The sequence below is a fragment of the Pseudophryne corroboree genome, chromosome 4, assembly GCF_028390025.1.
Source record: "Pseudophryne corroboree isolate aPseCor3 chromosome 4, aPseCor3.hap2, whole genome shotgun sequence".
In the NCBI taxonomy this organism is placed as follows: domain Eukaryota; kingdom Metazoa; phylum Chordata; class Amphibia; order Anura; family Myobatrachidae; genus Pseudophryne; species Pseudophryne corroboree.
The window spans coordinates 838,325,540-838,349,889 of record NC_086447.1 but is presented as its reverse complement, the minus strand read 5'-3'; the positions used below and the strand labels follow the sequence as shown (position 1 = coordinate 838,349,889).

At 46.1% G+C, this 24,350-nt stretch overlaps 1 protein-coding gene across 3 annotated transcripts in view; it reads left to right on the top strand.

Annotated features, from left to right (window-relative positions):
- PLCB1 (phospholipase C beta 1) overlaps positions 1-24,350 on the top strand; it is a 1,298,702-nt gene that overhangs the window by 591,691 nt on the left and 682,661 nt on the right. The window lies entirely within an intron of this gene.

The window sequence follows — 24,350 nt, the reverse complement described above, 5'->3', positions numbered from 1 at the left end:
TATAAAGATATAGTACACCTGACCACAATGGGTAAATATTCAAAGGAGGTAAACACCAGTCAGTATGCAATAATAAACTGTTTCACCGAGCAACTTCCCCACACATGCAATGACATTTACAAGAAATCATTACATCAAGAAACATACATAAGTTTGCATAAGAGAGAACTGTAGTGAGCAGATTGGGGATGCCTTTTCATTGGTTTTTAAAAACAGATAATATGCATAAGATGAATTACATACTTTTGAGGCAATAAGGCAGTCCATTTGTGGTAGTGTTGGTGTGTTGATGTTTCTCTTCTGTTTTCCCTCGGTTTAACGCAGGTATAATGCTATTTTTATAATAACACTTCTATGTAAGCACTATTAGCCGATGGCTATCCAGCCGTATACTAGACTTTAAATAGGAACAATAGCCATGTGAATGCAATGATTGAAAACTCCACCCAATACAATCCCCCTTTAAGCTAAGGCCATAAATTAGCTTAGAAAAACAGACATTACATACCAATAAGGCAGCCAACTATATCTTTACAAAGAGAAAAACATCCAAAAAAATAAAATAAAACTCGCTTTTTCAATATACCGAAACTATTCAATCATGATATTCATTTGACATAATCAGCAAATGCAGTACAACTTGCTGGGATGTGCAGTTCCACGTTAGGAGCTGATTGGCTGGTACTTTATCTCCGTCCACTTTATCTCTATCCAAGGTTAGGTAAATAGGCCCCTAGGTCATAGTAAATAGACCCCTAGTGATATTGTTATTGTTAGCGACCTTGTTTGTGCTAACGAAGGACAGAACATGATCGTTCCGTCCTTCATTAAAGTCATCCCAGTGTGTACACAGAATCTTGGCTCAAGGGTATTTGTTCCTATGTTGGATCAAATGCTCGCCACTCCAGTGTGTACCCAGCGTATGGGCAGGAAGGCACTAGAGACAAGGATGTATATGTAAATAGGGTGCAAGGTCTTTGAACTGGCACAATCCTAGCCACTGAGGCTGTAGATTTAAAACGCCAACAATTTATAAGACAAACCACGTTGGTTTTTCCTTTTAAATATTGCCACTTGAATGCTACTGCCTTAATTGCTGAGATGATGCCAGTTCATGAAACATATACCCTTAAGGAGTGTAGGATGAGAACCAAGTGGGTGGATGGCCTTCCTCATCAGGGTTTCTTGTAACCCAGAATCCCAGCCTATGCATAACCAGAAGGACAGACACTGAGGGGTTTATTTATGAAGCCTCTGGTTGTAAAACCCAAATCTTCTGATCTTGTTTATTTGCAATATTTAAAAAGGCAATGCTTTCACACAGCTAGGTATTGCTTGTGAAAGCATTGCCTTTTTAAATATCAGATAAAAACACAATCAGAAGTGCAGGGTTTTACAATCTGACGCTTCATAAATAATCCCCTGAGTTGCTGTGTGTAAAGGGCCCCATACACTAGAGCGATAATGCCCGATTTCAGCCCAATTCGGGCATTCGTCCCGATATATTGGGTGAAATCGGGCATTTTTGAGGTGTCTCCGGGCCGATCTGATGCGCGTTTCCGTGAGCATCGGATCAGATCCTCCAGATTGAATGTGCTGCACATTCAATCAGGTCCGACCTGGGGGCATGGCTGGGATAGCCCAGGATACATCGGATGCAAAAGGACAGTATCCGATGTATCCTGGGCGATCCTGACCCCCGGGTGCCTGCCGGCGTGATCGCCTGTGATCGCCTCCGACATGAGGTCAGACAAGTGTATGGGGCCTTTTAGAGTGAGGTGAAGTAACAATATAAATGATCTTACTTTAACATATATAGTAATAAACAGAGAATGGTATCCGTTTCGCAGGTCGACCCTACTTAGGTCGACAGTTACTAGGTCGAACACTACTGGTTGACATGGTCATGGTCGACGTGGCCAAATGGTCGACACAGGACAAATCGCCACCTGAAACGGTCGACATGGCTTTTTAAAATAAATAAAAAATAGATTTTGAACTTTTCCATACTTAACCATCTACGTGGACTACAATTGGGAATAGTAACCTGGCAAGGGGAAGCGGTACACTAGTTGGGGTTCCTAGTCATGTTACAGAAAATATGACACCAAAAACAGTTTGTCCATGTCGACCATGTCAGTGTCGACCAATAGTGGTCAACCTAATGACTGTCGACCTTAACATGGTCGACTGTTCATACCAGAACCACAGAGAATGCATTCTAAACTACCTCTGATTTATTTATTAAATGTGATTGTATGTGCATTTATGCGTGTATTTCGAGGTGGGAATAAGCCAGAACGCGCAAGGAACTGTGCACCTGGGCAAAACCGTGGACAACTATTGGGCGATCAGCCAGATAATTGTACAGTGTGTGTGCGACCGATCCGGAAGTGTGGACCAGTCTGACATGCCTGGGTCATCCAGCACGTCCAATGCAGTAAGTTGTAAGTCTGGGAAGGAATGGGGAAATGTCTCCTTCCCAGGGGAGGAGTGCAGATATTGGGTTCCATACATTGTGAAGATCTCACAGGGAATGGCCATGATATCTGCAGGGTGTCAGGCTGCCAGATAAAATGGCTGTCGGACTGACATAATGGGGGTTGTTCAGAGATGGATGCAGATTGCTAGATACTCAGCCAGATCTGCGTTCATCTCCGCACATGCTGGGGGCCGCTCAGCATGTGTGAGGCCGCGCCCCCCCCCCCCCCCCCCCCCCGATGCATCCGCAGTTAGAATGCGGAGGCATCGGATCTAAGGTTGACCCCTGGCTGCGCTGTCAGGCGGTCAGCGGCCATCTTTTTTTGGGGGGAGCGGTTGCATATGATGTCACGCAGCTGCCCCTAAAACAGTCCCGGCCTGCCCCTGTTTTCCCGGTGCCGTCCCTGTAATGCCGCAAACCCCGCCTCAGGAACGCTCGCGCCTGTCAATCCCATTGCAGCGGCATCCTTCAGGAATGCGACTGCAATGTGTAAGGTCCACCTGGAAGCGGCTGATGTGAGCGGCCACGCGGCTGCGTCCAGGCCTGAATCGAGCCCAAATTGCAGTGCAAAAATCATTGGGATCTCTGTTATGCTCCAACCATCCCAGGTGATCTTTGTGATTCTTAAACTAAAGTAAAAAAAAAAAAGAAATTCATCTTGCATCCTGAGAAATGATAAAATAAATTGGTGCTTAAAATGCTTTACAGCTGCAAACGTCAGTCTTTCAAATGAAGATTCTTTTATTTTTGCTGTGATTTTTCTTTAATCAGATTCTCTCCTGAATATATCATGCCTGTTGTGGAGTGTTGTTGGCAACTTCTGTTAAGCTCAGAAGGACCCTAAGAACGACACAGTTAATGGAATCACACGCTTGTCTCGTCAACCATCTATAACAATGCCTTGTTTATACTCCTTATGCAATTAATGTCTGTGGTTACCTCAGCCTTGGCCATTTCTAGAGTATTAGGCATCTAGGTGCTTGTAGGCACAATTACATCAATTCCAAAGTAAGCACAAACCTTGTGTATGACCTACAGAGAAATATTGTACAGGTTGAGTATCCCATATCCATATATTCCGAAATACGGAATATTCCGAAATACGGAATTTTTTGAGTGAGAGTGAGATAGTGAAACCTTTGTTTTCTGATGGCTCAATGTACACAAACTTTGTTTAATACACAAAGTTATTAAAAATATTGTATTAAATGACCTTCAGGCTGTGTGTATAAGGTGTATATGAAACATAAATGCATTTTGTGCTTAGACTTGGGTCCCATCGCCATGATATCTCATTATGGTATGCAATTATTCCAAAATACGGAAAAATCCGATATCCAAAATACCTCTGGTCCCAAGCATTTTGGATAAGGGAGACTCAACCTGTATTTGTTATTTGTGGCTGGCATCAAGTGAATGATCGATAACTACCTTCTGGTTGTCCAATAACCATGGGTAGACAGGAGATAGGTAATTCACCATGCGAAGAAAGGGAAATAGATGATTTAGTATCTTAAATATCCTCTGTGTCTTCAGAAATGGACTTGTGACCTTCCTTTACAGGCCTGGCGATTGTCCCCAGTCAATATAAGCTGCAAGGGAAACACATGTCACGTTCTCAGCTTCCTGCGTTCCACTGAGCACAGATTGTCAGCCATCTGCCTAACAAATGCAAAGGGAAAGTGGCAGAAAGCAGTGAGAAGGACATTCCATCTGTGGTGTTAGATTGCGGCATGAGATCCTTGTTATGATTCTTGTGAGAGATCCAGTGTAAGCCACCTGAAATAGATCTCTGTTTCATTATGTACTAAGAACCGTACATTCTCAGCAGCAACATGTAGCAGAAAGAAGGAGACTGAGGGGTATATTTACTAAGCCTTAGATGGATGTAAAGTGGACGGAGATAAAGTAACAGCCAATCAGCTCCTAACAAAGTAACAGCCAATCAGCTCCTAACTGTCACAGACCGGGTTTGACAAATGACAGTTACAAGCTGATTGGCTGGTACCTTATCTCCTTTCACTTTATCTCCATCCAAGGCTTAGTAAATAGACCCCTATATTATTACACTATTGGTCACTGTTACACTGAGCCAGATTAAGACCCCATGGCTCTGGACATGGCACTGCCCTATGTTCCATCCCTGAAAAATGCATTTTCTAGACAAACCGGCTCCAAAATACTTTACCTTTTTTTCCCTGCACGTATTGTTCTCAGGATCCGAGTCCTCAGATCCACAAACGGTTGATGGTGGGGAGTGTACATATTACTGTTTATTATAGGTATTTGTTATTTACAGTATGTAAATACTCCACAGTGCCACTTGCACTTATACAACTGTTTTAAATCACTTATCTTTAACTTCTGTTGACTGAAATGGATTCTTTTTTGAGTGCTTAACAGTACTGAACTCTAGAACCTACTGTATATACATTATATACCCACTTCAGCCTCCACATAACATGAATAGCGATTCAAAATCAGGCCCACTATGCATGACAAAGGTGCATCTGCAATTTTCTCCTCTTAAGCCCAGTACCCACGGGCCGATGCAGGAGAGATGTGTGCTGAGCGAACCGCTCAGCACACATCTCTCCTGCCGCTCAGCACAGCGCAATCTGTGCTGAGTGTGCGGGGGGAGACGGGCGCTCACTTCACCCAGCGGGTGAAGTGAGCGACCCGCTAGATTGGCCTGCATGCAGGCCAATCTAGCAGCAGCAATAGCGATGTGCGGGGCCGCGCATCGCTATCGCTGAGGGGGCTACACACGGAGCGATCATGCTGATATTCTAAGCAATCTAGTCAGATTGCTTAGAATATCGCTCCGTGAGTACCCCCCTTAACAATGACTGTCAGTAATTGCTATCTCTATAAACCACAGGCCACTATTTGTCCTAGCCGACAGATTCCATGAGCCGGATGTACTAAGCGGAAAATGCGGTAAACCCCCTGTTTACCGCATTTTCCTGATGTACTAACCCACGTCCGGCAGGTCAGTGCCGCGGTGGGGTTCGCCAGCTTTAGCTGGCGATAGTCCATAGAAGCCTATGGGCGTCTCTCCGCGGCGCTGTGTGCCCTGCGGCCGCCCCCGTTACCTCGCACATGCGCAGACTGACTCCTGGGGCCAAATCCCGGAAGTCAGGCTGGCGCTGTGCATCGCGGAGGACAGCTCTTATCGGAAGAGCTGTCCTCCGCAATGCTGATCGCATATGTTAGTACATTTGCGATCAGCATCGTGGCGCAGGGCGGCGATGCCCCATATGCGTCACCCACCCTATAAGGGCAATCGTACTGCTGCAATTGTGCCCAGCAAGACGCTGATGTCCTTCTGGCTTTTTCACGCTGGATTTCCTGTTCATGTGCGTACTGTAGATCCCATTTTCTCAGTAGTCTGTTTCCCATAGTTACACTGTGTATACAAGTGGTGGCACTCCTCTCCTCTTTCCTGCTTCTCTGCACTTGCATGCAGGTTTTATGCAAGTCTTCTTCCTGATCCGAGTGTGCATTGTATGTAAAATCTGAAGCTGTCAAATGATAAATTTAGGCTGTCAGACGGAAAGCCAGCCATGTAATCACAATGCCGGAGAAAGCGGCTGAACGGACAATATTGCGCTGTGTTTCTGGCATCTTAAAATATGAGTTCTCAGTCCTTGACTCTCTTATAAAAAAATAAAATTAAAAACAGAAACAATTCCTAATTAATAAGAAAAAAGAAGAAATTGATATTTTTGGCTGAGATGTATAGTAGCGGAGGAGGCAGGAATGAAAAGGTCTACAAAGGATTTACAGACAGTTGGGTAGGAAGAGCGTACGCTTTTGTTACGGTCAACTGCAAACATGACATGTGGAAGCAGATAAGAAATGCGTGGCCAGTTTTGGACAAGTAATACGTATTTCTATGCCACACAGACAGTGCCTTGTTACACATTTTTGTCAGATGCAGTTCATTATATTATACTTGTAGCTTCCTCCTCTTTGATCCCCGTCATCTTCTGGCTGCTCCTATCTCCTTGCTGGCTGACCGACATCCCCTCCCTCCCCTTCTTTCCCTAAGCACTTTCAGTCCTATCTTCCTTTATTTAAGGCACACATTTCAAAATACTGGACATAAAGCCATCACCTCTTACATTGCAGTCAAGTCACCTCACAAATGGGACTATTTGCTTCGGGAAAGGAAGCCTTCAAATTGTAATTATGGGAGTAAAACAGACCGGATCGCAGCAGCAAATTTGTTAGCAGTTTGACAAATCCATGGGGGTCATTCCGACCCGATCGCACGCTGCACTTCATTGCAGCGGTGCGATCGGGTCGGAACTGCGCATGCGCGTCGTTGCTCGGCGACCCCTGTCGCCGGGCTACAACGCTGGAAACGAATAAAGCGGTCGCAGTGGCAACCGCAAGAAGATTGACAGATGGAAGGCGTTCCGGGGCGTCACCTGTCCGTTGGGGGCCTTTTTCAGAGAGTGGTAAGAAAAACGCAGGCATGTCCAGGAGAACGGACGTCAAAGCCGGCCCCATCATCGCTGAGATCGTCGCACAGGGTAAGTATGTCCAGGGTTGCTCTTATTTAACGTGAAACTTTTTTAGCAAAGCAGGGCTGCACAAGCGATCGCAGCCCTGCTATGCTAAAATACACTCCCCCATAGGCGGGGATTAGTTGATCACACCAGCAGCAAAAAGTTGCTTGGTGCGATCAACTCGGAATGACCCCCCATGTGCACTGCAGGTGGGGCAGATATAACATGTGCAGAGAGAGTTAGATTTGGGTGGGTTATTTTGTTTCTGTGCAGGGTAAACACTGGCTGCTTTATTTTTACACTGCAATTTAGATTTCAGATTGAACACACCCCACCCAAATCTAACTCTCTCTGCACATGTTATATCTGCCACACCTACAGTGCACAGGGTTTTGCCCAACTGCTAACAAATTTGCTGCTGCGATCAGATCTGAATTAAGCTTTATGTGTAGCTACTAGTAATTGTCCTACTAGTAATTGTCAGGCGCACAATATACGTTTGTAAAAAAGAATCAGTATTGCAGCTAAGCAGATCTACAGTATGTAGTGTGTGGCTGCTGGGGATTGGATGTGTGGCTACACAATACATACTGTAGATCTTTCTAGTTACAGTGCTTTTGAACTGACACAAGTAGCTTCATATAGTTATAATATGCATTCTTCCTAAGCATGAGCAAATAGCCAATGTGTAAAGTGTCTGACTGCAATGTAAGAGGGGATGGGTTCAAGTCCTGGGTATTTTGAAATACTTGCTTTAAATAAATGAGGATGTGGCTTTATACTGTATGTGACAGTGACACTTGGAAAATAGATGCAGAACAGTAGGTGTGATAGCCTTCATTTTGACTTTACTACTAGACGTGGCCACTAAACGTGACGCTCTCAATGATTTCTGTTCCACTTGACTACTACCCCAGCCACCACAGAGCAGAATTAATTCATCTTTGTTGATTCAAATACGTTGTGCTGCATCAAATTGCATCGCTGCAACATCAACACTTCTGCGAACCGACCTGTTCCGTGCCGAGATTTGATTGGCGCAAAATTATGCTGCATCTTCACTCAACTGTAACTGAGATTTCCAGATCACTGTTCTCTGTAGCCATTACACATGTTGGGCCTGATCAGACATGTACGCATGTGCTGTTGCAGCTGCGATTCAGTGTGCAGCAGCTGTGCGAAAATATACGAATGTCACATTCTCAGTGATTTGTATTAAGACGCCCAACGGGCATATTGGTCGATAATCGACCTTCAAAATAACCCTATGATCGAACAGCATGGCCACAGTAAGCTAGACGCTGAAACCTCGGTAACTGCTCTTGGATGACAGTCACATACTGTGACACGCCCCCGAAACGATTGTGATATGCCTGAGTTTAAGCTGCTACTCCCCATTACATATGTGTCCTCATACATCCAGCCTCAATACGCCATGCAGTGTGAGATACCTGGCACCAGTGACCCACCAGTTCCCGTGCTCTATGTCGCTTGCAGAGTCTCGCTGTTCCTGATGTCCTGAGAGGGGCTGTTTGGCGTGACTTGAGCAATGATGTAGGAGGACACATCTGTACCTCTCAGAAATTCTCCCTGTCACTCACTTTGGGATTAGATCCCCCGAATGCCTCTACTATTGCAAGACCATTGTGGTTCATATGCAGTGCTACATATATGCATGCGCAGTAGCATAAACACAGATCCACAGTGTACTACATCAACTTTGTGGCCATCTCTGAATCGGGACCATTGTAATGTACTGCTATGTACTGCTATGCCGCTTTCCCCCTACATGTACAGCTCAGTTATCTCTCCCCTATCCGGGAAACTGGTTTCTTTCATAACAGAGTTGTAGTCACTCGTGTGTTTGAGTCTAGTGGGCCCTACACACTGGCAGATAATACTGAAAGATATGAACAATCTCATTCATTAATGAATGAGATACCGTTGATATCTTTCAGTGTGGAGTCACCAGCAAAGAACGATGCGCAGCCCCGCTCTCATTCATCGCTGGTGCCCCGTCGCTTGTGCATGCAGGCCAATATGGACGAGATCGTCTATATTTGCCTGCACTGCTATGGAGCCGGGTGACGGGGGGAGTGAAGAAACTTCACTCCCCCCGTCACTGCCCCCCCCCCCCCCCCCCGCCGCCGGGTTGCCCGTCGGCCGTATCCGCCGTCAGGCAGTCGGCAGGGGATCGCGCTGTGTGTAGGGCCCGTTACATACTGTACAGTGGCATTCTACAATCCAGGTACTTCCATGTGTTTCTGTGACACTTGTTCAGTGCTGCTGTCTGACTTAATGCAAAGTGAGATTAGTGAAGAGTAACTACGGCCATCTCCCTTCCCTATGTATATAGGAAATAATAGGTCAAGCACTCTGGAGGGATACTACTATAGTAGTACAATGAAAAAAGGGTGAATGGTATGATCTCGAATTTTCTTGAATGCAGCTACATTTCCTGAGAAAACCAATCAGACTTTCCCTAATTCTTACAAAGTACTGTATGCGCCAACATTGCAAGTCGGTGACTTGGATCAGTAAATAGCAATAATGACTACCAGGGCAGCAGAGAGCCTAGGTACTTTTCAGGGGGAGTGGCCTAATCACAGAAGGTGTGGCCATGCACCCTTAGAAAAAAGAAAGAAAAATTGTATTTTAAGCGCCTCCCTGGCCGCACTGCAGCCCAGCACATAGCAGCATCTGCTAGGATAAGGGGAAAAGCTGAAGCTGCTGCTGCCAGGGAGGAGGGGGACCTGGGTCCCACTGGGCACCTACATCAGACCTGGGCCCGGGTAATTAGTACTCTCAACCCTGGCACAACTATGAATACTACAGCAGTCTTTAGATGCATTCTTGTAGTGCTTTAACAATGCCTTCTGGTAGATCAGTTATGTCTTTCCCATTCAGGAGAAAAGTTTTCAGGACAATGGGCCCAACTCATGTTTGTATGGAATCGCACAGCTGCAAGGATGCATCTTTGCTAGTGATGAGCGGATTCGGTTTTACTCGGTTTTACTCGGTTCTCAAAACCGAATCTTATTGGCTATCCAAAACACGTGATATCAGTGAGCCAATAAGATTCGGTTTTGAGAACCGAGTAAAACCGAATCCGCTCATCACTAAAATTCTTTGCAATTCCGTTTAATTCAAATTCTAATGCACCAGGGGGCTTCTTTAGGATACAGACACCTCCTATTAGCATTAGCGAGGATCCGAGTGCTGCTTCTGAGGATGCAGCATCAAATAGCAATTGCGACCATCTGGCACCAACCAGCCTGCATAAGCTGAAGCTCACTCAGACTGGCGGCTGGATCCAAACACCAGGGTCCAGGAATTCTGCTCCGATGACTCAAACCTTGGACCCGTCATGTTTGTTTTGAAGAACGGTGCCGGGTGCTGTCCCCCCCAAACACCACAGCATGTCAATCATGCGGTGGCTGACAGGGGGCTGCGAGTGACATTGCAAGACCTGTTCTAAACATGCGCAGAATGAGTCTTGCGCCTGCACAGACCTCAAACATTGCATTTGTACCATCGGGTTTGCGTACAAATATGAATCAGGCCAAATGTAATTTGCATTACTGCCCATGGACAGTGCTGAGACTAAAGAATCTCTACTTATTGACAGACCGTTTTGGGGCAGATTTATTAAGCCTGGGCAGTGATAAATTGGAAGGTGATAACGCATCAGCCAGTCAGCTCCTAACTGTCATTTTTCAAACCCAGCCTGTAACTTGACAGTTAAGAGCTGATTGGCTGGTGCATTATCACCTTACACCAGAGATTTTCAACTTTTTACAACTCACGGCACATTGAACAAGATTTAAATATTGCCAAGGCACATTCAAATATAATGGTGATGCATGGTGCAGTTGCGTGTCCTAGGATGTCATGTCGCAGCTTCGCCATAGGTAACGCCTGAGCCACATCTGAGAAAGCCAGAAGAGCCCAACACTGCCCAGGCCCAAAATTAGAACTGGCTCTGCAACCACTAAACCCACCAGTATTGATCGTTCCAGAGCCTCAGTAGCGGCAAAACACTGACGGGCCTGGCTGTGCTTCTATGGCGGCACACCTGGAGACTGCTCAGGGCACACTAGTGTGCCACGGTACAGTGGTTGAAAAATACTGCCTTACACCTTATCACTTCTCCAGGCTTAGTACATCTGCCCCAGTATTTCTCAAATTTGGCTGCTTGCCTACCAAAATGTAGCAATGGACGAATATCGGTTGCACCATCGGACCACTGATGAACCCTGGTTGCTCAGAATGTCCATTGCAACTAATACCCCTTTCAGACTGACAATAGCCAGGTCGCACCCGGGAAAGTGTACACAGGTGCTTTCCAGGTGCGACCCGGCTTGAGACCCTTCAGACTTGCGGCCCAACTGGTGACGTCACCACTGACGCTACCAGAGGCTGTGCTTGGACATAATCATTTACAGGCACCGCCTCCTCCTATGCAGAGAAAGGGTGCCGGGTCGCCTTGACCTGGTATACCCATTCACACTGTACTGCATCCCGGGACGATCCCGGATTCAACCCTGGTCGAGACCTGGGATGAAATGCCTGGACGCTCGTCCCGGGATATTCTAACAAGACCCTTTCACCCTGAGCAAATTCCCGGGTTAATGTGCGTTCATGTGCAATAACCCGGGAAATTTTTGTCAGTCTGAAAGGGGTATTAGCTGCAGGGCCAGTGATACTGCATCCAAAGATGCAGTCGCTGGTTGCGACATGTCCCCAAACGGTTGCGACGTGCCTGCATTTTATTGCCCACTCTCCCGTTAACTGCCCTAAGCGGCCACTGTCTGCCAATCACTCTACTCCCTAATCCATGGTTTCCCAAACTGTGCGCCGCGGCTCCCTGGGGTGCCGCAGCGCTGTCACAGGGGTGCCGCCGCCGCAGCCTGAAGTTAGCCGTTGACAGGGAGGATGGAAGGGGAGACTGTGTGCTGCAGGAGCGGCGGGCGGGCAGTGAGTAGTCCGCCGGGGGGGGGGGGGAGTGCGGGCGGCTGTCCAGTATGTAGTTAGCCGGGGGGGGGGGGGGAGTGCAGCAACAAGTAAGTAATCAGCGTGGGGGCGGGGCACGGGCGGCTGGAGCGGCCGTCTATTCAGTAATCAGCGGTGGAAGGGGGAGCGCGGGCGGCTGGAGCGCCTGTCTAGTAAGCAATGTGTAATCAGCTGGCGCAGTGGGGGGGGGGGGGGGGGGTGAGGGAGGGAGGGTGCGGGATGTCTGCGGCTAGGTACAGCCGAAGTCAGCCAGTTGATCGGCTGCAGGGGGGGATGTTGTGCTCTCAGGTGCAGGGGAAGGGGGGAGGATGTTGTGCTCTCAGGTGCAGGGGGGGGGGGATGTTGTGCTCTCAGGTGCAGGGGGGGGATGTGCTCTCAGGTACAGGGGGGGTAACCGGTGACTGGAGTCACCTGGCAGGTAAGGGGTGGTGTTATGCGGGATGTGCTTGTGTGCAGGGGGAACCTGTGAGTGTAATAATCAGTGGAGAGTGCGGCTGCAAGCAGGCTGGAGTGGCGAAGGAGTGCGCTGGAGTGGCCAAGGAGCTGGCTGAAAAAGTGAGTAATGCTGCATTGGGAAATCTATAGGAGGGGGGTGCCTGCTGTAAGTGACTTAAGGGCCCTACACACTCGGCGACCCGCCGCCGAGCTGCCTGACGGCCGATATGGCTGTCAAACGACCCGGCGGTGGAGGGGGAGGTGATGGGGGGAGTGAAGTTTCTTCACTCCCCCCGTGACCCGGCTCCATAGCCCTGCATGCTAATATGGACAAGATTGTCCATATTGGCCTGCAGGTATGAACGAGCCGGCACCAACGATGGACGAGAGCCGGGCCGCACATCGTTCATCGGTGGTGCCTACACACTGAAAGATATGAACGAGTTCTCATTCATTAATGAACGAGAACGTTCATATCGTTCAGTAAAATCTTTAAGTGTGTATGTGGGGCCCCTTTACATGACGACAAGCTGGTAAGCAGCTTGGGGGCTGGTCTTGGTGCATGGATGCACAGGAGCCTTTTTAGATTGATTTATTTGACTGCAAAAAAAACTTATTTTATACAAAGCCTGGGTTTTATTTTTTTAATGGATGCAGGTGTTCGCTGCGCGGCGATGAGGCTAAAAAAACGGCACTTCTGCGTATGCGTCGCAATGCGCACGTGCGACGTACTAGTACAACGACCGATGTAGTTTCACACAGGGTCTAGCGATGCATTTCAGTCGCAATGGCTGCCGCAGAGTGATTGACATGATGTGGGCGTTTCTGGGTGGCAACTGACCGTTTTCAGGGAATGTTCGGAAAAACGCAGGCGTGCCAGGGAAAACGCAGGCGTGGCTGGGTGAACACAGGGCATGTTTGTGACGTCAAATCTGGAAACTGAATGGTCTGAAGTGATCGCAAGCGCTGAGTAGGTTTTGAGCTGCTATAAAACTGCACAAATTATTTTTGTAGCTGTTCTGAGATGAAAGCGTTCACACTTCTGCAAAGCTAATATACACTCCCATAGGGCGGTGGCTTAGCGTTTGCACGGCAGCAAAAAACTGCTAGCGAGCGACCAACTCGGAATGACCCCCATAGGGGAGTATTCATGTACACTACGGAAAATAAATTGATACTTATCACTATACATCGTAATTATTTTGGCGTAAGGGTGCCTTGAAAAAGTCAGGGAGACCCAAAGGGTGCCTTGGACTAAAAAAGTTTGGGAACCACTGCCCTAATCCACACTACGACCATCGTGACACATGCACAGTAGAAAAAATATTGTTTTACTTCATTCACCTCTGAATCAGGTCAGTAGTGTCGGTTTACTATGTATGTATATAATTAAACACGTATTATTTTCTTAAAAGTTTCATTGTCAACATTGTATAAAATAGTATTAGTTTTCTGGGTTTTATTTTAAATAATTATATTCAAATATCTCATTTAATTTCAAATTTCACTGTAAACTGAGATTTTTAATTAGATCGGAAAGTTTTCAAAGGCTTTTACATACAAATTGGTTCATTAAAATAAATAAATGAATAGCAGGGATGTGTTATTCTAAAAAAGATTGACGTGCCGCTGCAATTTGCCCTCAGATGAAATAAGTGGTGTGCATATTTGGAAGTGGGTTTTGCTTTGCAGCATCTTGCATCTTTATCTAAGCTATGTAGTTCCGTTATCTTGTTAGCTGAAACGACCATATACCAGGGCCAGTGCTTTGCACATGAAAGCACGTTAATGATTAACAATTCTTTTAGATGTTTTATTCAAAATTATATTTACATATATAGATAAATCAAAGCAGAAGAGATAAAAATAATTGCTGGGCCCAGGAGAACATTTAAAAAGGTTGAGAAGTGGTTGTGTGTGCATCTGATGCGCCCAGGGTTCTGGTATTGAATTGAAAATTAAAGTGGGATTTCTTTTTCCAAGCACACTCGATGCTCTCAACACTTTGGTTTTGTGCTGTTCGATTGATATTTTCCTACCAGCGCACTTCAAGGTACACCTACACAGTGCTTTTGGGAGATGATGTCCCCAAACTGTAAGTTGCCAAATCCAGCCTCATCCTAGATATTGCAAATCAAACCTCATCTTGCCAAACCCAGCCTCATTTTGCCAAACCTAACCTCATCTTGCTAAACCCAACCTCTTCTTGCCAAATCCAACCACATCCTGCCAAACCCAACCTCATCTTGCCAAATCCAACCTCATCTTGCCAAATCCAACCTCATCTTGTCAAATCCAACCTCATCTTGCCAAACCTAACCTCATCTTGCTAAATCCAACCTCATCTTGTCAAACCCCACCTCATCTTGCCATACCCAACCACATCCTGCCAAACCCAACATCATCTTGCCAAAACCAATCTCATCTTGCCAAATCCGACCTCAAAAACTGCTCACGCCATCTCCATTATCATTAGAGTGAAGGCATATTGGAATTGCCTACATTACATGTAGAACTTGGTATCTCAGACTCTAACTTATAATGCTCATGGTTGTATCTTGAAATACATTTTGAAAAATGTAACATATGTAACAATAACTGGTTTACCCACCAGCTGTACGCAGATTTCAAGTGTTTTTGTGAATTATAATTGATGTGGACCCTTCAGCAAAGACAGGATTAACCCCCAAAAATGAGGCCCATCCCACACCGCTATTTCATGTTATTGACCTCTCCATGGAAAATGAGGTCTAATGTTTGTACAGTACTAATAAATTGAATGTAGACCACTAGGGATATCCATTGAAGGTGTTAACACATACCTCTACTTGCCTACTCTCCTGCAATTTGCAGGAGACTCCCAATTTTTAAGGCAGTCCCCAGCATCTACGGTATATTAGCTGTACCTACCGAACCCAACATACTTCATAATGAAGCGGACAGAATAAGGAGATTAACAGGGTAATCTCAGCACCAAATGGAGGAGGCGGTACTAATTATGTTAGTTTTTGTCATTTAGCCCCACCCCCTTCTGCAGACCGTGCAATTTTGGGGCCTACTCGGCCCGCTTCCCGAAATGCCAAGCAGTGTCTACCATTAGGGCATCTCTCGGAGAGGAGATATGAAAAGTAGGTAAGTACAGTTCTGTATGTGTTACCATCGAGGGCGTACAACTATTGATGAGAAACCATTGATGTTTTCAGCAGGAATTCCTGCAATGGGCCAATCAGGAAAGTAGACTGGACTGAAAGGGGTCTAACTGGCAGGCCAATCACGGAAGGGGTGGGACTGAGTAGTGCTAGGGGCAGAACAAAGCTCTATTTCTCGGCACCTGAAATAACAAAATAAAAAAAATGCAGCTTTCTCATTCATCGATGAAGAAGCACCACCAGTTCTCTGCCATCGATGGCAAAACGATTGGTCATCCGTGGCAACCCATTAATGGTTGTTAACCATCAGTGGTCAACGAACATCCTTGTGCGCACCTGTGTGATTACTTTGTACTTAGCAAGAAGCACCCTCAACTATACACCTCCTATTGGCCAGTGCCAACTTATGCTCCAGCACAAATGCCAACATCATGCTCCGCAAACTTCTGCACATTGCTGTAAATCTAGGTGCACCAATGTAAAACAAGAGCCACATTTGATCTGCTGTGTAGAGGCAGAGACATACTCTTACTATATTAAAATTTAAACTTATGTTATAATAAAGCTGCATGGAATTTCAGTGCTACGTGAAAAATCTGGTGATATTTTAGCTTAATGTAGCAAAAAATTGCATTAGAACCCCTTGCAACCCAAAATAGGTTATCCAGCATGTTTAACTGTTAGCTACTGTAGGCAGGGCCGCCATCAGGGGGGTGCTGGGGGCACATCTGTCCCGGGACCAGCCTCTCTGACAGAGAGAGGAGGGCCCAGGATGCTCATGCAGCCACCTGCCCGCCGTCGTCCCCGCTGTTCTGCCGCTGTCCTCTGACCCTCCAACAACTCTGTATTGAAAACTTCCCTCCCAAAATGGCCGCCGCTACAGAGGAGACAGTTATTTAAGATACTAGAGGAGCCCTCTAGTATCTTGAATAACTGTCTCCTCTGAGGCGGCGGCCAATTTGGGAGGGTCAATACAGCTGCAGGAGGACGGAGGAGAGCAGCAGAACAGCGAGGATGGAGGCGGGCAGGCAGCAGCATCAGCATCCCGGGCCCTCCCGAAAGGGGCACATGTATGTATACATGACTGTGTGTATATAATACACACACACGTCACACACACACACACATTCATTCATTAACTAGTGCAATTCTAAAGCTGACTTCTCCACAGTGGCCTGTTTTGTCAGTCCCGGGACCCACAATTTCTGCTGGCAGCCCTGACTGTAGGTTAAATATTTTGGCCCAGATTTATCAAGCCTTGGAGAGTGATAAATAGCACGGTGATAAAGTACCAACCAGCTTCTGTCATTTTTTAAACATGGCAAGCCTGTAAAATGGCAGTTACATACCCTCCAACATTTTACACATGAAAACCGGTACAAATTAGGAAAGGGGGCGTGGTCACAGGTGAAAGGGGCATGGCCACGCCCCCTTTCCTATACTTTCAATGTTAATTTGGAGAGTCAAAAATCAGTACAAAGCCCTTTTTGGCCGGTACCAACCATAGAAAAAAGGTACTGTACCTGCCAAAAAGGTACAGTTGGAGGGTATGGTTGGTACTTTATCACCGTGCTATTTACTGTATCACTCTCCAAGGCTTGATAAATGGGGGCCATAATGTTTTCAGCTATAAAGCGAGAAGCTACCACTTCGTACATATGGCTCCTGCACTAAATAATACAGCTGAATTACAGAATCAGGCAAGTCGGTTTGTTCATCTTTTCTACAGGTACCGCCGCTGGGAAAGCATCAGAGCCCCTGGAATGGCCAATACTAGTGATACTCCTTGATGGCCATTGCATCCTGGGAGCTTTGATATATGTCAATCCCTAGATCCAGACATCCAGTAGAAATTAAAATTTTTGCTTTATTTAGCAGTTTTCTAAATTACTAGAACACACAAGAAATATCATCTGATAATATTGCTGTGTAATGTAAGTCAATAATCGCCACCAAATGTATATAGGATGAGAATGTTTGAAATAGCTTACGCTTAACTCACTTGTGCATGACTAAAGACATCCTGAAATCATGACATGTAGATGGTACTTTGGAATTGAAAACCCGTGTTACAAGGGATATTATTAACATCAATATGAATAAACAATGATATTGTATGTGGTAACTGTGTGGTACAGTGCTTTTCTAATAAGCCATTTTTTATTTCTGTTAATGCTGGTCATAGATCAAATAGATTTCCTACAATTCACGCCGTCCATGTAAATAATGATCTATCCTTCTGTACCTAGGAGTTTTGTCAGTAAGCATCTTTGCAGTTTTTTTTTGTTTGTCCCTTTCAAGCCGTCAGTTCTGTTTCCATAGTGCCAGTAGTTTCATCATGTAAAGCTCAAGACTGGCACTTGGCTGGAATTTACTAATTAAAATATTTTAAATGAATGCAGGTCTGTAGAAGATTTAAATGTTTCACTCCAAGGCACTCAGTTATTCAAATGGCATTATAAATACAGTACTTCATATAATTTTCTGTGACTTCATGGAAACAACGTTTGCTCAAACTGGTTTAGTTTTTCTGGGCATGCACTTACTGTATGTATACATAGGCAAACGTAGGGGGGTTTCCGGTTGCCCAAGTGCCTCAAATTATGACAATAGCAATGGTAATTAATACAAGAGCTGCAGCCACATTATGCAGTTTAATGGACAGAGCAGAGCTGCTGCACATGCCCAGTGGTAGCAGCTTTTTCTACCAAGTTTGCTGTGTGTGGATCTGACTCCTCCAGACCAGAGAGCAGCTACTAGGAAGAAGAGACAGGAGCCTTACCGTGAGGTGGGAGAATGTGTGCTTAGAAGTGCAGTTCTATTATGTTTTTATATTCATTTATTATGGTATGTTTATCCTTTTCCTGACCACTTATTTATATTATTTAAATTTGATAAAGCCTATACTAGAAACCACCTATAGTTAGAGACCATCTATAGTGTTAAATATTAATACTGTATTCCATTCAGTATCCAGTGTATAAAAAGACCAATGTGTACATTAATGTCCAGGGTCATTACTAGTTCTGCTTCTGCTCCTCCAGACTCCCGCACTTGCTCTAATGTTCCGCAGAGTGGGAGATTGTAGACTTCATTTGGAAACCCCCCTCTAGAAATCCTGCGTTTGCCACTGGTGTATATATTAAAGTTGTACAGTATGTATAGATTTTCTCATCAGCATAATTCTATCCTATAGAAGTCACATAAGATTATGAATATAAGTAATGAATTCCCAGTACATGTAGATGTACAGTAAACATACTTTTCATGGGCGATAAAACTTTTCAGTGTTTCATCAATGGTTTCCTTGGTAATTACAGCCTCGTACGGCTCACTTGTGGGAAGCATCATTTCTGAACATGGTATGCAAGCAATTAAAGGCCCTTGTTAAAACTGAATATGTCCAGATTTTGCCAGTTGTGTGGCAGAGTGTAACATATCTTGCTTTCTCATTCTTCATTATGTACATCTGTTGGTATTGTTTCCATGGATACAATGAAACTTAACATGAATGTCAGTGTCTTTGATATAGGACAGGTGGCACTTTTATTTCCCAGATCCCAGAGTACAATGTAATGCGCTAATAGACAAAATGCATACGCCCCACCTACTCAATGCAGGGGGAGTAATTAGAATCAATTTACTTCTGGTGTCATTGTTGACTCATATCATTGTTGGCCATGATGTATGAGTCCTGTAAAGGCGAGTATATGGCGGCTGAGATGATGGAATGGAGCGAGGGAGAAGGGAGGGGGGCAGATAGTTGCCAACACTGCTTTCAGGCAGGGAGGAAGGGGTTTTAAAATGTTTTTCAGAGCTACAACTGCATAACCATTATACATGGAATAGCTAGTGTCAGATTTTTTTCTTTTAGCTGAAACAGATTGAAGAAAGTGTTTTTATTTATTACCAGTTATTTATATAGCGCACACATATTCCGCGGCGCTGTACAGAGAATATTTGGCCATTCACATCAGTTCCTCTGTATTCCCTATCACATGTACACACAGACACATTCATAGCAGGGTTAATTTTTGTATACCTACCAGTATATTTTCTCTAACGTCCTAGTGGATGCTGGGGACTCAGTAAGGACCATGGGGAATAGACGGGCTCCGCAGGAGACATGGGCACTTTAAGAAAGAATTTAGATTCTGGTGTGCTCTGGCTCCTCCCTCTATGTCCCTCCTCCAGACCTCAGTTAGTTTGAATCTGTGCCCGGACGAGCTGGGTGCTGTTCAGTGAGCTCTCCTGAGCTTGCTGTAAGAAAGTATTTTGTTAGGTTTTTTATTTTCAGGGAGCTCTGCTGGCAACAGACTCCCTGCATCGTGGGACTGAGGGGAGAGAAGCAGCCCTACTTTCTTCTTAGTCTACTGGACACCATTAGCTCCAGAGGGATCGTACACAGGATCTCACCCTCGTCGTCCGATCCCAGAGCCGCGCCGCCGTCCCCCTCGCAGAGCCGGAAGACAGAAGCCGGGTGAGCATAAGAAGCAAGAAGACTTCGAAATCGGCGGCAGAAGACTCCAGTCTTCACTGCAGCTGTGCGCTATTGCTCCCACACACACCTCACATACTCCGGTCACTGTAAGGGTGCAGGGCGCGGGGGGGGAGGGGGGCGCCCTGGGCAGCAATTGAGACCTCTTTGGCAAAAGTTTAGCATATATACAGTTGGGCACTGTATATATGTATGAGCCCCCGCCAGGTAAATGTATATTTAAGCGGGACAGAAGCCCGCCGTCGAGGGGGCGGGGCTTCTTCCTCAGCACTCACCAGCGCCATGTTTTTCTCCACAGCACCGCTGAGAGGAAGCTCCCCAGCCTCTCCCCTGCAGATACACGGTAGAAGAGGGTAAAAAGAGAGGGGGGGCACATAATTAGGCGCAAAAATCAATATAAACAGCTGCTACTGGGTTAACATTAAGTTACTGTGTTATTCCTGGGTTAATAGCGCTTGGGTGTGTGCTGGCATACTCTCTCTCCAAAGGGCCTTGTGGGGGAATTGTCTTCAGATGAGCATTCCCTGAGTGTGTGGTGTGTCGGTACGTGTGTGTCGACATGTCTGAGGTAAAAGGCTCCCCTAAGGAGGAGATGGAGCAAATGTGTGTGTGAGGGGTGTCTCCCTCGACAACGCCGACACCTGTTTGGATACGTGTAATTAAGTGCTAAGGTGAATTTATTGCACAAAAGATTAGAGAACAGACAGGGAATCTACCTTCAGAGTCTCTCAATGCTCACTATCCAAAATAATAGACACTGATATCGACACAGTGTCGGCTACGATAATGCAAAGTTACAGCCAAAAGGGCAGGAAAGTATTCAATATATGATTATTGTAATAAAGATGATTTGCATATCACTGATGACTCATCTGTCCCTGACACAAGGGTACACATGTGTAAGGGGAAGAAAGCTGAGGTAAATTTCCCTCCTCTCATGATGAAAAAGAGCGGGAATCTCCAGACAAGAGACTGCAGTTTCCCACAAAGAATTCTCAGGGAGTATCCTTTCCCTACTAGAGCCAGGATACGATGGGAATCTTCCCCTAGGGTGTCACGTTTGCCCAAAAGGTAGCCCTGACTTAACAGCTATCCTCAGGGATCCTGCAGATAGCGTGCACATTCTGGTACACTACTCAGACCGGCGATTGTGTCGGCATGGGTTTATAGCGCTGTAGCAGCGTGGACAGGTACCTTATCAGCAGAGATTGAGACCCTAGTATGTATATATATATATGTATATATATAGATATATATATTAAAGATGCTGTCTTAAGATAGATATATATATTAAACATGCCCAAAGAGACATTAGTCTACTGGGTTCTAGAGTCAACGCTATGTTGATTTCTGCTTGATGTGTCCTGTAGAATATGCAATGGCAGGTGATGCCGACTTAAGAGGCATATGGAAGGCTGAGGATTGTGTGGAGAAGGGATCTCGGACCTGGTCTCCACAGCTATAGCTGGTAATTCTGATCTTTTGCCTTATATTTCTGCACAGCCTAGGAAAGCACGACATTATCAACTGCAGCCTTTCGAACACAAAGAAACAAGAAAGTCCGAGGTGCGTCCTTTCTTGCCAGAGGCAGGGGCAGAGGAAAGAAGCTGCACAACACAGCTAGTTCCCAGGAACAGAAGTCCTCCCCGGCCTCTACAAAATCCACTGCATGTCGCTGGGGCTCCACAGGCGGAGCTAGGCCCGGCGGGGGCACGTCTTCGTAATTTCAGCCACAAGTGGGTTCACCCCCTGTTGGATCCCTGGGCAATAGATATTGTGTCTCAGGGATACAAGCTGGACTTTGAGGAGATGCCCCCTCACTGACGGCCCTGCCGGCTTCCCCCCACGAGAGGGAAATAGATTTATCTGCAATTCACAAATTGTATCTTCAACAGGTGGTGGTCAAGGTTCCCCTCCTTCAACAAGGAGGGGGTTATTATTCGACCATGTTGTAGTCCCGAAACCGGACGGTTCGGTCAGACCCATATTGAATTTAAAATCCCTGAACATATACCTGAAAAGGTTCAAGTTCAAGATGGAATCGCTAAGAGCGGTCATCGCAAGCCTGAAAGGGGGAGATTTTATGGTGTCTCTGGACATAAAGGATGCATACCTTCATGTACCCATTTATCCACCTCATCAGGCGTACCTCAGAATTGCGGTACAGGATTGTCATTACCAATTTCAGACATTGCCGTTTGGTCTCTCCACGGCCCCGAGAATATTCACCAAGGTAATGGCGGAAATGATGGTGCTCCTGCGGAAGCAAGGTGTCACAATTATCCCATACTTGGACGATCTCCTCATAAAAGCGAGATCAAGAGAGCAGTTGCTGAACAGCGTATCACTTTCTCTGGAAGTGTAACGGCAACACGGCTGGATTCTATATATTCCAAAGTCGCAGTTGGTTCCTACGGCTCATCTGCCTTTCCTAGGCATGATCCTAGACACAGACCAGAAAAGGGTTTATCTCCCGATAGAGAGCTCAGGAGCTCATGACACTGGTCAGGAATCTATTAAAACCAAAACAGGTGTCAGTGCATCACTGCACTCGAGTCCTGGGAAGGATGGTGGCATCATACGAGGCCATTCCCTTCGGCAGGTTCCATGAGAGGACCTTCCAATGGGACTTACTGGACAAGTGGTCTGGATCACATCTTCAGATGCATCGGTTAATCACCCTGTCCCCCAGGGCCAGGGTGTCACTCCTGTAGTGGCTGCAGAGTTCTCACCTTCTAGAGGGACACAGATTCGGAATTCAGGACTGGGTCCTGGTGACCACGGACGCTAACCTCCGAGGGTGGGGAGCAGTCACACAGGGAAGAAAATTCCAAGGGCTGTGGTCAAGTCAAGAGACTTGCCTTCACATCAACATCCTGGAACTAAGGGCCGTATACAACGCCCTACGTCAAGCGGAGCACTTGCTTCGCGACCAACCGGTTCTGATTCAGTCAGACAACATCACCGCAGTGGCTCAGGTGAACCGCCAAGGCGGCACAAGGAGCAGAGTGGCGGGGACAGAAGCCACCAGAATTCTTCGCTGGGCGGAGAATCACGTAAGCTCTGTCAGCAGTGTTCATCCCAGGAGTGACAACTGGGAAGCAGACTTCCTCAGCAGACACGACCTCCACCCGGGAGAGTGGGGACTTCATCAGAAAGTCTTCACACAGATCACATATCGGTGGGAACTGCCACAGGTGGACATGATGGCATCCCGCCTCAACAAAAAACTACAGAGGTATTGCGCCAGGTCAAGAGACTCTCAAGCAATAGCGGTAGACGCCCTGGTGACACCGTGGGTGTTCCAGACGGTCTATGTATTTCCTCCTCTTCCTCTCAGAGGATAATAAGAAAAGGAGGAGTGAGAACAATCCTCATGTTCCAGATTGGCCACGAAGGACCTGGTATCCAAATCTGCAAGAAATGCTCACAGAGGACCCGTGGCCTCTTCCTCTAAGACAGGACCTGTTGCAACAGGGGCCCTGTCTGTTCCAAGTCTTACTGCGGCTGCGTTTGACGGCATGGCGGTTGAACGCCGGATCCTAGCAGAAAAGGGCATTCCGGACGAGGTCATTCCTATGCGGATAAAGGCTAGGAAGGACGTGACAGCTAAACTCTATCACCGTATATGGCGAAAATATGTTTCTTGGGTGAGGCCAGGAATGATCCTACAGAGGTATTCCAGCTGGGCCGGTTCCTTCACTTCCTACAGTCAGGAGTGAATTTGGGCCTAAAATTGGGCTCCATTAAGGTCCAGATTTCGGCCCTATCCATTTTCTTGTAAAAAGAGTTGGCTTCTCTACCAGAAGTTCAGATGTTTGTAAAGGGAGGAAGAGAGATGCAGATGCACACTCTTAGCACTAAGAACACTGATAACAAAAATAATTTAAATAAACCCTCACAATTAACATGCAGTATAATTGAAGTTCTTAGCACACATTTGCGCAAATATGCGGGCCCATGTACCGCGACCAGGTGACTTCATCACATGGGTCCCTAACATCCCTAATACTATCACATTCTATAAATTTATACAGGACTTACCTCTAAATAGGGCCTTATCAATGTGTGATCTGAAATGCAGGAACCCAGCTAATTAAAACACCTGAGGGTGAATGGGAGGAGTGCCAATCCAGAGGAAGGAAGCCTTGCCTTCCAGTGTACAATATATACACAAATATAGTGGAAAAAAGGGGGGAACCTGGATTGCACATCCTATTACTAAAGATATCAAGAGGTGCTATCATGCTGAGGCT